The following is a 12,896-nucleotide window of genomic DNA, read 5'->3' as shown; positions in this document are numbered from 1 at the left end:
GGGGTCACATGGGGTCACTGAGTACTTATATAGGACTAGGGTGGGTCACAAGGGGTCATTGAGTACTTATTTGGACTAGGGGGGTCACATGGGGTCATTGAGTACTTACATAGGAATAGGGTGGGTCACATGGGGTCATTGAGTACTTCTATAGGACATGGGAGGGTCACGTGGGGTCATTGAGTACTTATATAGGACATGGGGGGGGGGGGCACATAGGGTCAATGAGTACTTATATAGGACTAGAGGGGTCACATGGGGTCATTGAGTACTTATATAGGACATGGGGGGGCACATGGTGTCATTGAGAACTTATATAGGACAGGGGTGGTCACATGCGGTCTTTGAGTACTTATATAGGACTAGGGGGGTGACATGGGGTCATTGAGTACTTATATAAGACTAGGGGGGTCACATGGGGTCATTGAGTACTTATATAGGACATGGGGGGGTGACATGGGGTCATTGAGTAGTTATATAGGACTAGGGTGGGTCACATGAGGTCATTGAGTACTTATATAGGACTAGGGGGGGTAACATGGGGTCATTGTGTACTTAAATGGGACTAGGGGGGTTCACATGGGGTCATTGAGTATTTATATAGGACTAGGGGGGGTCACATGGGGTCATTGAGTACTTATATAGGACTAGGGGGTCACCTGGGGTCATTGAGTACTTATATAGGATTAGGTGGGTCACATGGGGTCATTGAGTACTTATATAGGACTAGGGGGGGTCACATGGGGTCATTGAGTACTTATATAGGACATGAGGGGTCACGTGGGGTCACTAAGTACTTATATTGGACTAGGGGGGGTCACATGGTGTCATTGAGTACTTATATATAACTAGGGGGGTCACATGGGGTCATAGAGTACTTATATAGGACATGGGGGGGTCTCATGTGGTCATTGAGTACTTATATAGGACTAGGGAGGTCACGTGGGGTCATTGAGTACTTATATAGGACTAGGGTGGCTGACCTGGGGTCATTGAGTACTTATATAGGACTAGAGGGGTCACATTGGGTCATTGAGTACTTATATAGGACATGGGGGGGTCTCATGTGGTCATTGAGTACTTATATAGGACTAGGTAGGTCAAATGGGGTCATTGAGTACTTATATAGGACTAGGGGGGTCACATGGGGTCATTGAGTACTTATATAAGACATGGGGGGTCACATGGGGTCATTGAGTACTTATATAGGACTAGGGGGGTCACATGGGGTCATTGAGTACTTATATAGGACTAGGGGGGTCACATGGTGTCATTGAGTACTTATATAGGACTAGGGGGGTCACATGGGGTCATTGAGTACTTATATAGGACTAGGGGGGTCACATGGGATCATTGAGTACTTATATAGGACTAGGGTGGGTCACATGGGGTCAGCGAGTACTTATATAGGACTAGGGGGATCACATGGGGTCATTGAGTACTTATATAGGACTAGGGGGGTCACATGGGGTCATTGAGTACTTATATAGGACATGGGGGGGGTCACGTGGGGTCATTGAGTACTTATATTGGACTACGGTGGGTCACATGGGGTCATTGAGTACTTATATAGGACATGGGGGGGTCACATGGGGTCATTGAGTACTTATATAGGACTAGGGGGGTCACATGGGGTCATTGAGTACTTTTATAGGACATGGGGGGGTCACATGGGGTCATTGAGTACTTATATAGGCCTAGGGGGGTCACATGGGGTCATTGAGTACTTATATAGGACTAGGGGGGTCACATGGGGTCATTGAGTACTTATATAGGACATGGGGGGGTCACATGGGGTCATTGAGTACTTATATAGGACTAGGGGGGTCACATGGGGTCATTGAGTACTTATATAGGACTGGGGTGGGTCACATGGGGTCAGTGAGTACTTATATAGGACTAGGGTGGGTCACACGGGGTCATTGAGTACTTATATGGGACTAGGGGGGGTCACATGTGGTCATTGAGTATTTCTATAGGACTAGGGGGGATCACATGGGGTCATTGAGTACTTATATAGGACTAGGAAGGGGTCACATGGGGTCATTGAGTACTTATATAGGACATGGGGGGGTCACGTGGGGTCATTGAGTACTTATATAGGACTAGGGTGGCTGACCTGGGGTCATTGAGTACTTATATAGGACTAGAGGGGTCACATAAGGTCATTGAGTACTTATATAGGACATGGGGGGGCACATGGGGTCATTGAGTACTTATATAGGACATGGGGCGGTCACATGGGGTCATTGAGTACTTATATAGGACTAGGGGGGTCACATGGGGTCATTGAGTACTTATATAGGACTAGGGGGGTCACATGGGGTCATTGAGTACTTATATAGGACATGGGAGGGTCACGTGGGGTCATTGAGTCCTTATATAGGACTAGAGGGGTTACATGGTGTCATTGAGTACTTATATAGGACTAGGGGGGGTCACATGGGGTCATTGAGTACTTATATCGGACTAGGGTGGGTCACATGGGGTCATTGAGTATTTATATAGGACTAGGGTGAGTCACATGGAGTCATTGAGTACTTATATGGGACTAGGGGGGGTCACATGAGGTCATTGATTACTTATATAGGACTAGGGGGGGTCACATGGGGTCATTGAGTACTTATATAGGACTAGGGTGGGTCACATGGGGTCATTGAGTACTTATATAGGACTAGGGGGGTCACATGGGGTCACTGAGTTATTATATAGGACTAGGGTGGGTCACAAGGGGTCATTGAGTACTTATTTGGACTAGGGGTGTCACATGGGGTCATTGAGTACTTACATAGGAATAGGGTGGGTCACATGGGGTCATTGAGTACTTCTATAGGACATGGGAGGGTCACGTGGGGTCATTGAGTACTTATATAGGACATGGGGGGGGGGCACATAGGGTCAATGAGTACTTATATAGGACTAGAGGGGTCACATGGGGTCATTGAGTACTTATATAGGACATGGGGGGGCACATGGTGTCATTGAGAACTTATATAGGACAGGGGTGGTCACATGGGGTCTTTGAGTACTTATATAGGACTAGGGTGGTGACATGGGGTCATTGAGTACTTATATAAGACTAGGGGGGTCACATGGGGTCATTGAGTACTTATATAGGACATGGGGGGGTGACATGGGGTCATTGAGTAGTTATATAGGACTAGGGTGGGTCACATGAGGTCATTGAGTACTTATATAGGACTAGGGGGGGTAACATGGGGTCATTGTGTACTTAAATGGGACTAGGGGGGTTCACATGGGGTCATTGAGTATTTATATAGGACTAGGGGGGGTCACATGGGGTCATTGAGTACTTATATAGGACTAGGGGGTCACCTGGGGTCATTGAGTACTTATATAGGATTAGGTGGGTCACATGGGGTCATTGAGTACTTATATAGGACTAGGGGGGGTCACATGGGGTCATTGAGTACTTATATAGGACATGAGGGGTCACGTGGGGTCACTAAGTACTTATATTGGACTAGGGGTGGTCACATGGTGTCATTGAGTACTTATATATAACTAGGGGGGTCACATGGGGTCATAGAGTACTTATATAGGACTAGGGGGGTCACATGGGGTCATTGAGTACTTATATAGGAATAGGGTGGGTCACATGGGGTCATTGAGTACTTATATAGGACTAGGGGGGTTACATGGTGTCATTGAGTACTTATATAGGACATGGGGGGGTCACATGGGGTCACTGAGTACTTATATAGGACTAGGGGGGTCACATGGGGTCATTGAGTACTTATATAGTACATAGGGGGGTCACATGGGGTCATTGAGTACTTATATAGGACTAGGGTGGTCACATGGGGTCATTGAGTACTTATATAGGACATGGGGTGGTCACATGGGGTCATTGAGAACTTATATAGGACTATGGTGGGTCACATGAGGTCATTGAGTACTTATATAGGACTAGGGGGGGTCACATGGTGTCATTGAGTACTTATATAGGACTAGGGGGGTCACATGGAGTCATTGAGTGCTTATATAGGACTAGGGAGGTCACATGGGGTCATTGAGTACTTATATAGGACATGGGGGGGTCACATTGGGTCATTGAATACTTATATAGGACATGGGGGGGTCACATGGGGTCATTGAGTACTTATATAGGACTAGGGAGGTCAAATGGGGTCATTGAGTACTTATATAGGACATGGAGTGGTCACATGGGGTCATTGAGTACTTATATATCACTAGGGGGGTCACATGAGGTCATTGAGTACTTATATAGGACTAGGGGGGTCACATGGGGTCATTGAGTAGTTATATAGGACTAGGGTGGGTCACATGGGGTCATTGAGTACTTATATAGGACATGGGGGGTCACGTGGGGTCATTGAGTACTTATATAGGACTAGGGTGGCTGACCTGGGGTCATTGAGTACTTATATAGGACTAGAGGGGTCACATTGGGTCATTGAGTACTTATATAGGACATGGGGGGGTCTCATGTGATCATTGAGTATTTATATAGGACTAGGGAGGTCACGTGGGGTCATTGAGTACTTATATAGGACTAGGGTGGCTGACCTGGGGTCATTGAGTACTTATATAGGACTAGAGGGGTCACATTGGGTCATTGAGTACTTTTATAGGACATGGGGGGGTCTCATGTGGTCATTGAGTACTTATATAGGACTAGGTAGGTCACATGGGGTCATTGAGTACTTATATAGGACTAGGGGGGTCACATGGGGTCATTGAGTACTTATATAGGACATGGGGGGGTCACATGGGGTCATTGAGTACTTATATAGGACTAGGGGGGTCACATGGGGTCATTGAGTACTTATATAGGACTAGGGTGGGTCACATGGGGTCAGTGAGTACTTATATAGGACTAGGGGGATCACATGGGGTCATTGAGTACTTATATAGGACTAGGGGGGTCACATGGGGTCATTGAGTACTTATATAGGACATGGGGGGGTCACGTGGGGTCATTGAGTACTTATATTGGACTACGGTGGGTCACATGGGGTCTTTGAGTACTTATATAGGCCTAGGGGGGTCACATGGGGTCATTGAGTACTTATATAGGACTAGGGGGGTCACATGGTGTCATTGAGTACTTATATAGGACATGGGGGGGTCACATGGGGTCATTGAGTACTTATATAGGACTAGGGGGGTCACATGGGGTCATTGAGTACTTATATAGAACTGGGGTGGGTCACATGGGGTCAGTGAGTACTTATATAGGACTAGGGTGGGTCACACGGGGTCATTGAGTACTTATATGGGACTAGGGGGGGTCTCATGGGGTCATTGAGTATTTATATAGGACTAGGGTGGATCACATGGGGTCATTGAGTACTTATATAGGACTAGGAAGGGGTCACATGGGGTCATTGAGTACTTATATAGGACATGGGGGGGTCACGTGGGGTCATTGAGTACTTATATAGGACTAGGGTGGCTGACCTGGGGTCATTGAGTACTTATATAGGACTAGAGGGGTCACATAAGGTCATTGAGTACTTATATAGGACATGGGGGGGGCACATGGGGTCATTGAGTACTTATATAGGACATGGGGCGGTCACATGGGGTCATTGAGTACATATATAGGACTAGGGGGGTCACATGGGGTCATTGAGTACTTATATAAGACTAGGGGGGTTACATGGTGTCATTGAGTACTTATATAGGACATGGGGGGGTCACATGGTGTCACTGAGTACTTATATAGGACTAGGGGGGTCACATGGGGTCATTGAGTACTTATATAGTACATAGGGGGGTCACATGGGGTCACTGAGTACTTATATAGGACTAGGGGGGTCACATGGGGTCATTGAGTACTTATATAGTACATAGGGGGGTCACATGGGGTCATTGAGTACTTATATAGGACTAGGGGGGTCACATGGGGTCATTGAGTACTTATATGGGACTAGGGGGGGTCACATGGGGTCATTGAGTATTTATATAGGACTAGGGGGGTCACATGGGGTCATTGAGAACTTATATAGGACTAGGGTGGGTCACATGGGGTCATTGAGTACTTGTATAGGACTAGGGTGGGTCACATGAGGTCATTGAGTACTTATATAGGCCTAGGGGGGGTCACATGGGGTCATTGAGTACTTATATAGGACTAGGGTGGGTCACATGGGGTCATTGAGTACTTATATAGGATTAGGGGGGTCACATGGGGTCATTGAGTACTTATATAGGACTAGGGTGGGTCACATGGGGTCATTGAGTACTTATGTAGGACTAGGGTGGGTCACATGGGGTTATTGAATACTTATATAGGACTAGGGGGGTCACATGGGGTCATTGAGTACTTATATAGGACATGGGAGGGTCACGTGGGGTCATTGAGTACTTATATAGGACTAGGGTGGCTGACCTGGGGTCATTGAGTACTTATATAGGACTAGAGGGGTCACATGGGGTCATTGAGTACTTATATAGGACATGGGGGGGTCACATGGGGTCATTGAGTACTTATATAGGACTAGGGGGGTCACATGGGGTCATTGAGTACTTATATAGGACTAGGGTGGGTCACATGGGGTCAGTGAGTACTTATATAGGACTAGGGGGGTCACATGGGGTCATTGAGTACTTATATAGGACTAGGGGGGTCACATGGGGTCATTGAGTACTTATATAGGACATGGGGTGGTCACGTGGGGTCATTGAGTACTTATATAGGAATAGGGTGGGTCACATGGGGTCATTGAGTACCTATATAGGACTAGGGTGGGTCACATGGGGTCATTGAGTACTTATATAGGATTAGGGGGGTCACATGGGGTCATTGAGTACTTATATAGGACTAGGGTGGGTCACATGGGGTCATTGAGTACTTATGTAGGACTAGGGTGGGTCACATGGGGTTATTGAATACTTATATAGGACTAGGGGGGTCACATGGGGTCATTGAGTACTTATATAGGACATGGGAGGGTCACGTGGGGTCATTGAGTACTTATATAGGACTAGGGTGGCTGACCTGGGGTCATTGAGTACTTATATAGGACTAGAGGGGTCACATGGGGTCATTGAGTACTTATATAGGACATGGGGGGGTCACATGGGGTCATTGAGTACTTATATAGGACTAGGGGGGTCACATGGGGTCATTGAGTACTTATATAGGACTAGGGTGGGTCACATGGGGTCAGTGAGTACTTATATAGGACTAGGGGGGTCACATGGGGTCATTGAGTACTTATATAGGACTAGGGGGGTCACATGGGGTCATTGAGTACTTATATAGGACATGGGGTGGTCACGTGGGGTCATTGAGTACTTATATAGGAATAGGGTGGGTCACATGGGGTCATTGAGTACCTATATAGGACTAGGGGGTTCACATGGGGTCATTGAGTACTTATATAGGACATGGGGGGGCACATGGTGTCATTGAGTACTTATATAGGACTAGGGTGGGTCACATGAGTTCATTGAGTACTTATATAGGACTAGGGGGGGTCACATGGGGTCAGTGAGTACTTATATAGGACTAGGGGGGTCACATGGGGTCATTAAGTACTTATATAGGACTAGGGAGGTCACATGGGGTCATTGAGTACTTATATAGGACATGGAGTTGTCACATGGGGTCATTGAGTACATATATATCACTAGGGGGGTCACATGAGGTCATTGAGTACTTATATAGGACTAGGGGGGTCACATGGGGTCATTGAGTACTTATATAGGACTAGGGTGGCTGACCTGGGGTCATTGAGTACTTATATAGGACAAGGGGGGTTACATGGTGTCATTGAGTACTTATATAGGACATGGGGGGGTCACATGGGGTCACTGAGTACTTATATAGGACTAGGGGGGTCACATGGGATCATTGAGTACTTATATAGGACTAGGGGGGTCACATGGGGTCATTGAGTACTTATATAGGACATGGGGGGGTCACATGGGGTCATTGAGTACTTATATAGGACATGGGAGGGTCACGTGGGGTCATTGAGTACTTATATAGGACTAGGGGGGTCACATGGGGTCATTGAGTACTTATATAGTACATAGGGGGGTCATATGGGGTCACTGAGTACTTATATAGGACTAGGGGGGTCACATGGGGTCATTGAGTACTTATATGGGACTAGGGGGGGTCACATGGGGTCATTGAGTATTTATATAGGACTAGGGGGGATCACATGGGGTCATTGAGTACTTATATAGGACTAGGGGGGGTCACATGGGGTCATTGAGTACTTATATCGGACTAGGGTGGGTCACATGGGGTCATTGAGTATTTATATAGGACTAGGGTGGGTCACATGGAGTCATTGAGTACTTATATGGGACTAGGGGGGGTCACATGGGGTCATTGAGTATTTATATAGGACTAGTGGGGTCACATGGGGTCATTGAGAACTTATATAGGACTAGGGTGGGTCACATGGGGTCATTGAGTACTTGTATAGGACTAGGGTGGGTCACATGAGGTCATTGAGTACTTATATAGGACTAGGGGGGTCACATGGGGTCATTGAGTACTTATATAGGACATGGGGGGGCACATGGTGTCATTGAGTACTTATATAGGACTAGGGTGGTCACATGAGGTCATTGAGTACTTATATAGGACTAGGGGGTGTCACATGGGGTCATTGAGTACTTATATAAGACTAGGGTGGGTCACATGGGGTCATTGAGTACTTATATAGGACTAGGGGGGTCACATGGGGTCACTGAGTACTTATATAGGACTAGGGTTGGTCACAAGGGGTCATTGAGTACTTATTTGGACTAGGGGGGTCACATGGGGTCATTGAGTACTTACATAGGAATAGGGTGGGTCACATGGGGTCATTGAGTACTTCTATAGGACATGGGAGGGTCACGTGGGGTCATTGAGTACTTATATAGGACATGGGGGGGGCACATGTGGTCAATGAGTACTTATATAGGACTAGAGGGGACACATGGGGTCATTGAGTACTTATATAGGACATGGGGGGGCACATGGTGTCATTGAGTACTTATATAGGACAGGGGGGGGGGGTCACATGGGGTCATTGAGTACTTATATAGGACTATGGGGGTCACATGGGGTCATTGAGTACTTATATAGGACTAGGGGGGTGACATGGGGACATTGAGTACTTATATAAGACTAGGGGGGTCACATGGGGTCATTGAGTACTTATATAGGACATGGGGGGGTGACATGGGGTCATTGAGTAGTTATATAGGACTAGGGTGGGTCACATGAGGTCATTGAGTACTTATATAGGACTAGGGGGGGTCACATGGGGTCATTGAGTACTTATATAGGACTAGGGGGGTCACATGGAGTCATTGAGTGCTTATATAGGACTAGGGAGGTCACATGGGGACATTGAGTACTTATATAGGACATGGGGGGGTGACATTGGGTAATTGAGTACTTATATAGGACTAGGGGGGTCACATGGGGTCATTGAGTACTTATATAGGACTAGGGGGGTCACATGGGGTCATTGAGTACTTATATAGGACTAGGGGGGGTCACATGGGGTCATTGAGTACTTATATAGGACATGAGGGGGTCACGTGGGGTCACTAAGTACTTATATTGGACTAGGGGGGGTCACATGGTGTCATTGAGTACTTATATATAACTAGGGGGGTCACATGGGGTCATTGAGTACTTATATAGGACATAGTGGGGTTACATGGGGTCATTGAGTAGTTATATAGGACTAGGGTGGGTCACATGAGGTCATTGAGTACTTATATAGGACTAGGGGGGGTCACATGGGGTCATTGAGTACTTAAATGGGACTAGGGGGGTTCACATGGGGTCATTGAGTATTTATATAGGACTAGGGGGGGTCACATGGGGTCATTGAGTACTTATATAGGACTAGGGGGGTCACATGGGGTCATTGAGTACTTATATAGGATTAGGTGGGTCACATGGGGTCATTGAGTACTTATATAGGACTAGGGGGGGTCACATGGGGTCATTGAGTACTTATATAGGACATGAGGGGGTCACGTGGGGTCACTAAGTACTTATATTGGACTAGGGGGGGTCACATGGTGTCATTGAGTACTTATATATAACTAGGGGGGTCACATGGGGTCATAGAGTACTTATATAGGACTAGGGGGGTCACATGGGGTCATTGAGTACTTATATAGGACTAGGGTGTGTCACATGGGGTCATTGAGTACTTATATATGACTAGGGGGGTTACTTGGTGTCATTGAGTAATTATATAGGACATGGGGGGGTCACATGGGGTCACTGAGTACTTATGTAGGACTAGGGGGGTCACATGGGGTCATTGAGTACTTATATAGTACATAGGGGGGTCACATGGGGTCATTGAGTAGTTATATAGGACTAGGGTGGGTCACATGGGGTCATTGAGTACTTATATAGGACATGGGGGGTCACGTGGGGTCATTGAGTACTTATATAGGACTAGGGTGGCTGACCTGGGGTCATTGAGTACTTATATAGGACTAGAGGGGTCACATTGGGTCATTGAGTACTTATATAGGACATGGGGGGGTCTCATGTGGTCATTGAGTACTTATATAGGACTAGGGAGGTCACATGGGGTCATTGAGTACTTATATAGGACTAGGGGGGTCACATGGGGTCATTGAGTACTTATATAGGACATGGGGGGGTCACATGGGGTCATTGAGTACTTATATAGGACTAGGGGGGTCACATGGGGTCATTGAGTACTTATATAGGACTAGGGTGGGTCACATGGGGTCAGTGAGTACTTATATAGGACTAGGGTGGGTCACACGGGGTCATTGAGTACTTATATGGGACTAGGGGGGGTCACATGGGGTCATTGAGTATTTATATAGGACTAGGGGGGATCACATGGGGTCATTGAGTACTTATATAGGACTAGGAAGGGGTCACATGGGGTCATTGAGTACTTATATAGGACATGGGGGGGTCACGTGGGGTCATTGAGTACTTATATAGGACAAGGGTGGCTGACCTGGGGTCATTGAGTACTTATATAGGACTAGAGGGGTCACATAAGGTCATTGAGTACTTATATAGGACATGGGGGGGCACATGGGGTCATTGAGTACTTATATAGGACATGGGGCGGTCACATGGGGTCATTGAGTACTTATATAGGACTAGGGGGGTCACATGGGGTCATTGAGTACTTATATAGGACTAGGGGGGTCACATGGGGTCATTGAGTACTTATATAGGACATGGGAGGGTCACGTGGGGTCATTGAGTCCTTATATAGGACTAGGGGGGTTACATGGTGTCATTGAGTACTTATATAGGACATGGGGGGGTCACATGGGGTCACTGAGTACTTATATAGGACTAGGGGGGTCACATGGGGTCATTGAGTACTTATATAGTACATAGGGGGGTCACATGGGGTCACTGAGTACTTATATAGGACTAGGGGGGTCACATGGGGTCATTGAGTACTTATATAGTACATAGGGGGGTCACATGGGGTCATTGAGTACTTATATAGGACTAGGGGGGGTCACATGGGGTCATTGAGTACTTATATCGGACTAGGGTGGGTCACATGGGGTCATTGAGTATTTATATAGGACTAGGGTGGGTCACATGGAGTCATTGAGTACTTATATGGGACTAGGGGGGGTCACATGGGGTCATTGAGTATTTATATAGGACTAGGGGGGTCACATGGGGTCATTGAGAACTTATATAGGACTAGGGTGGGTCACATGGGGTCATTGAGTACTTGTATAGGACTAGGGTGGGTCACATGAGGTCATTGAGTACTTATATAGGACTAGGGGGGGTCACATGGGGTCATTGAGTACTTATATAGGACTAGGGTGGGTCACATGGGGTCATTGAGTACTTATATAGGACTAGGGGGGTCACATGGGGTCATTGAGTACTTATATAGGACTAGGGTGGGTCACATGGGGTCATTGAGTACTTATGTAGGACTAGGGTGGGTCACATGGGGTTATTGAATACTTATATAGGACTAGGGGGGTCACATGGGGTCATTGAGTAGTTATATAGGACATGGGAGGGTCACGTGGGGTCATTGAGTACTTATATAGGACTAGGGTGGCTGACCTGGGGTCATTGAGTACTTATATAGGACTAGAGGGGTCACATGGGGTCATTGAGTACTTATATAGGACATGGGGGGGTCACATGGGGTCATTGAGTACTTGTATAGGACTAGGGTGGGTCACATGAGGTCATTGAGTACTTATATAGGACTAGGGGGGGTCACATGGGGTCATTGAGTACTTATATAGGACTAGGGTGGGTCACATGGGGTCATTGAGTACTTATATAGGACTAGGGGGGTCACATGGGGTCATTGAGTACTTATATAGGACTAGGGTGGGTCACATGGGGTCATTGAGTACTTATGTAGGACTAGGGTGGGTCACATGGGGTTATTGAATACTTATATAGGACTAGGGGGGTCACATGGGGTCATTGAGTAGTTATATAGGACATGGGAGGGTCACGTGGGGTCATTGAGTACTTATATAGGACTAGGGTGGCTGACCTGGGGTCATTGAGTACTTATATAGGACTAGAGGGGTCACATGGGGTCATTGAGTACTTATATAGGACATGGGGGGGTCACATGGGGTCATTGAGTACTTATATAGGACTAGGGGGGTCACATGGGGTCATTGAGTACTTATATAGGACTAGGGTGGGTCACAAGGGGTCAGTGAGTACTTATATAGGACTAGGGGGGTTACATGGGGTCATTGAGTACTTATATAGGACTATGGGGGTCACATGGGGTCATTGGGTACTTATATAGGACATGGGGGGGTCACATGGGGTCATTGAGTACTTATATAGGACATGGGAGGGTCACGTGGGGTCATTGAGTACTTATATAGGACATGGGGGGGTCACGTGGGGTCATTGAGTACTT

The sequence above is a fragment of the Prorops nasuta genome, unplaced genomic scaffold (genome assembly GCF_024137725.1).
Source record: "Prorops nasuta isolate Cenicafe-Biocafe unplaced genomic scaffold, Cenicafe_Pnas_1.2 PNAS00020, whole genome shotgun sequence".
In the NCBI taxonomy this organism is placed as follows: domain Eukaryota; kingdom Metazoa; phylum Arthropoda; class Insecta; order Hymenoptera; family Bethylidae; genus Prorops; species Prorops nasuta.
Note: the sequence above shows the minus strand (reverse complement) of the source record.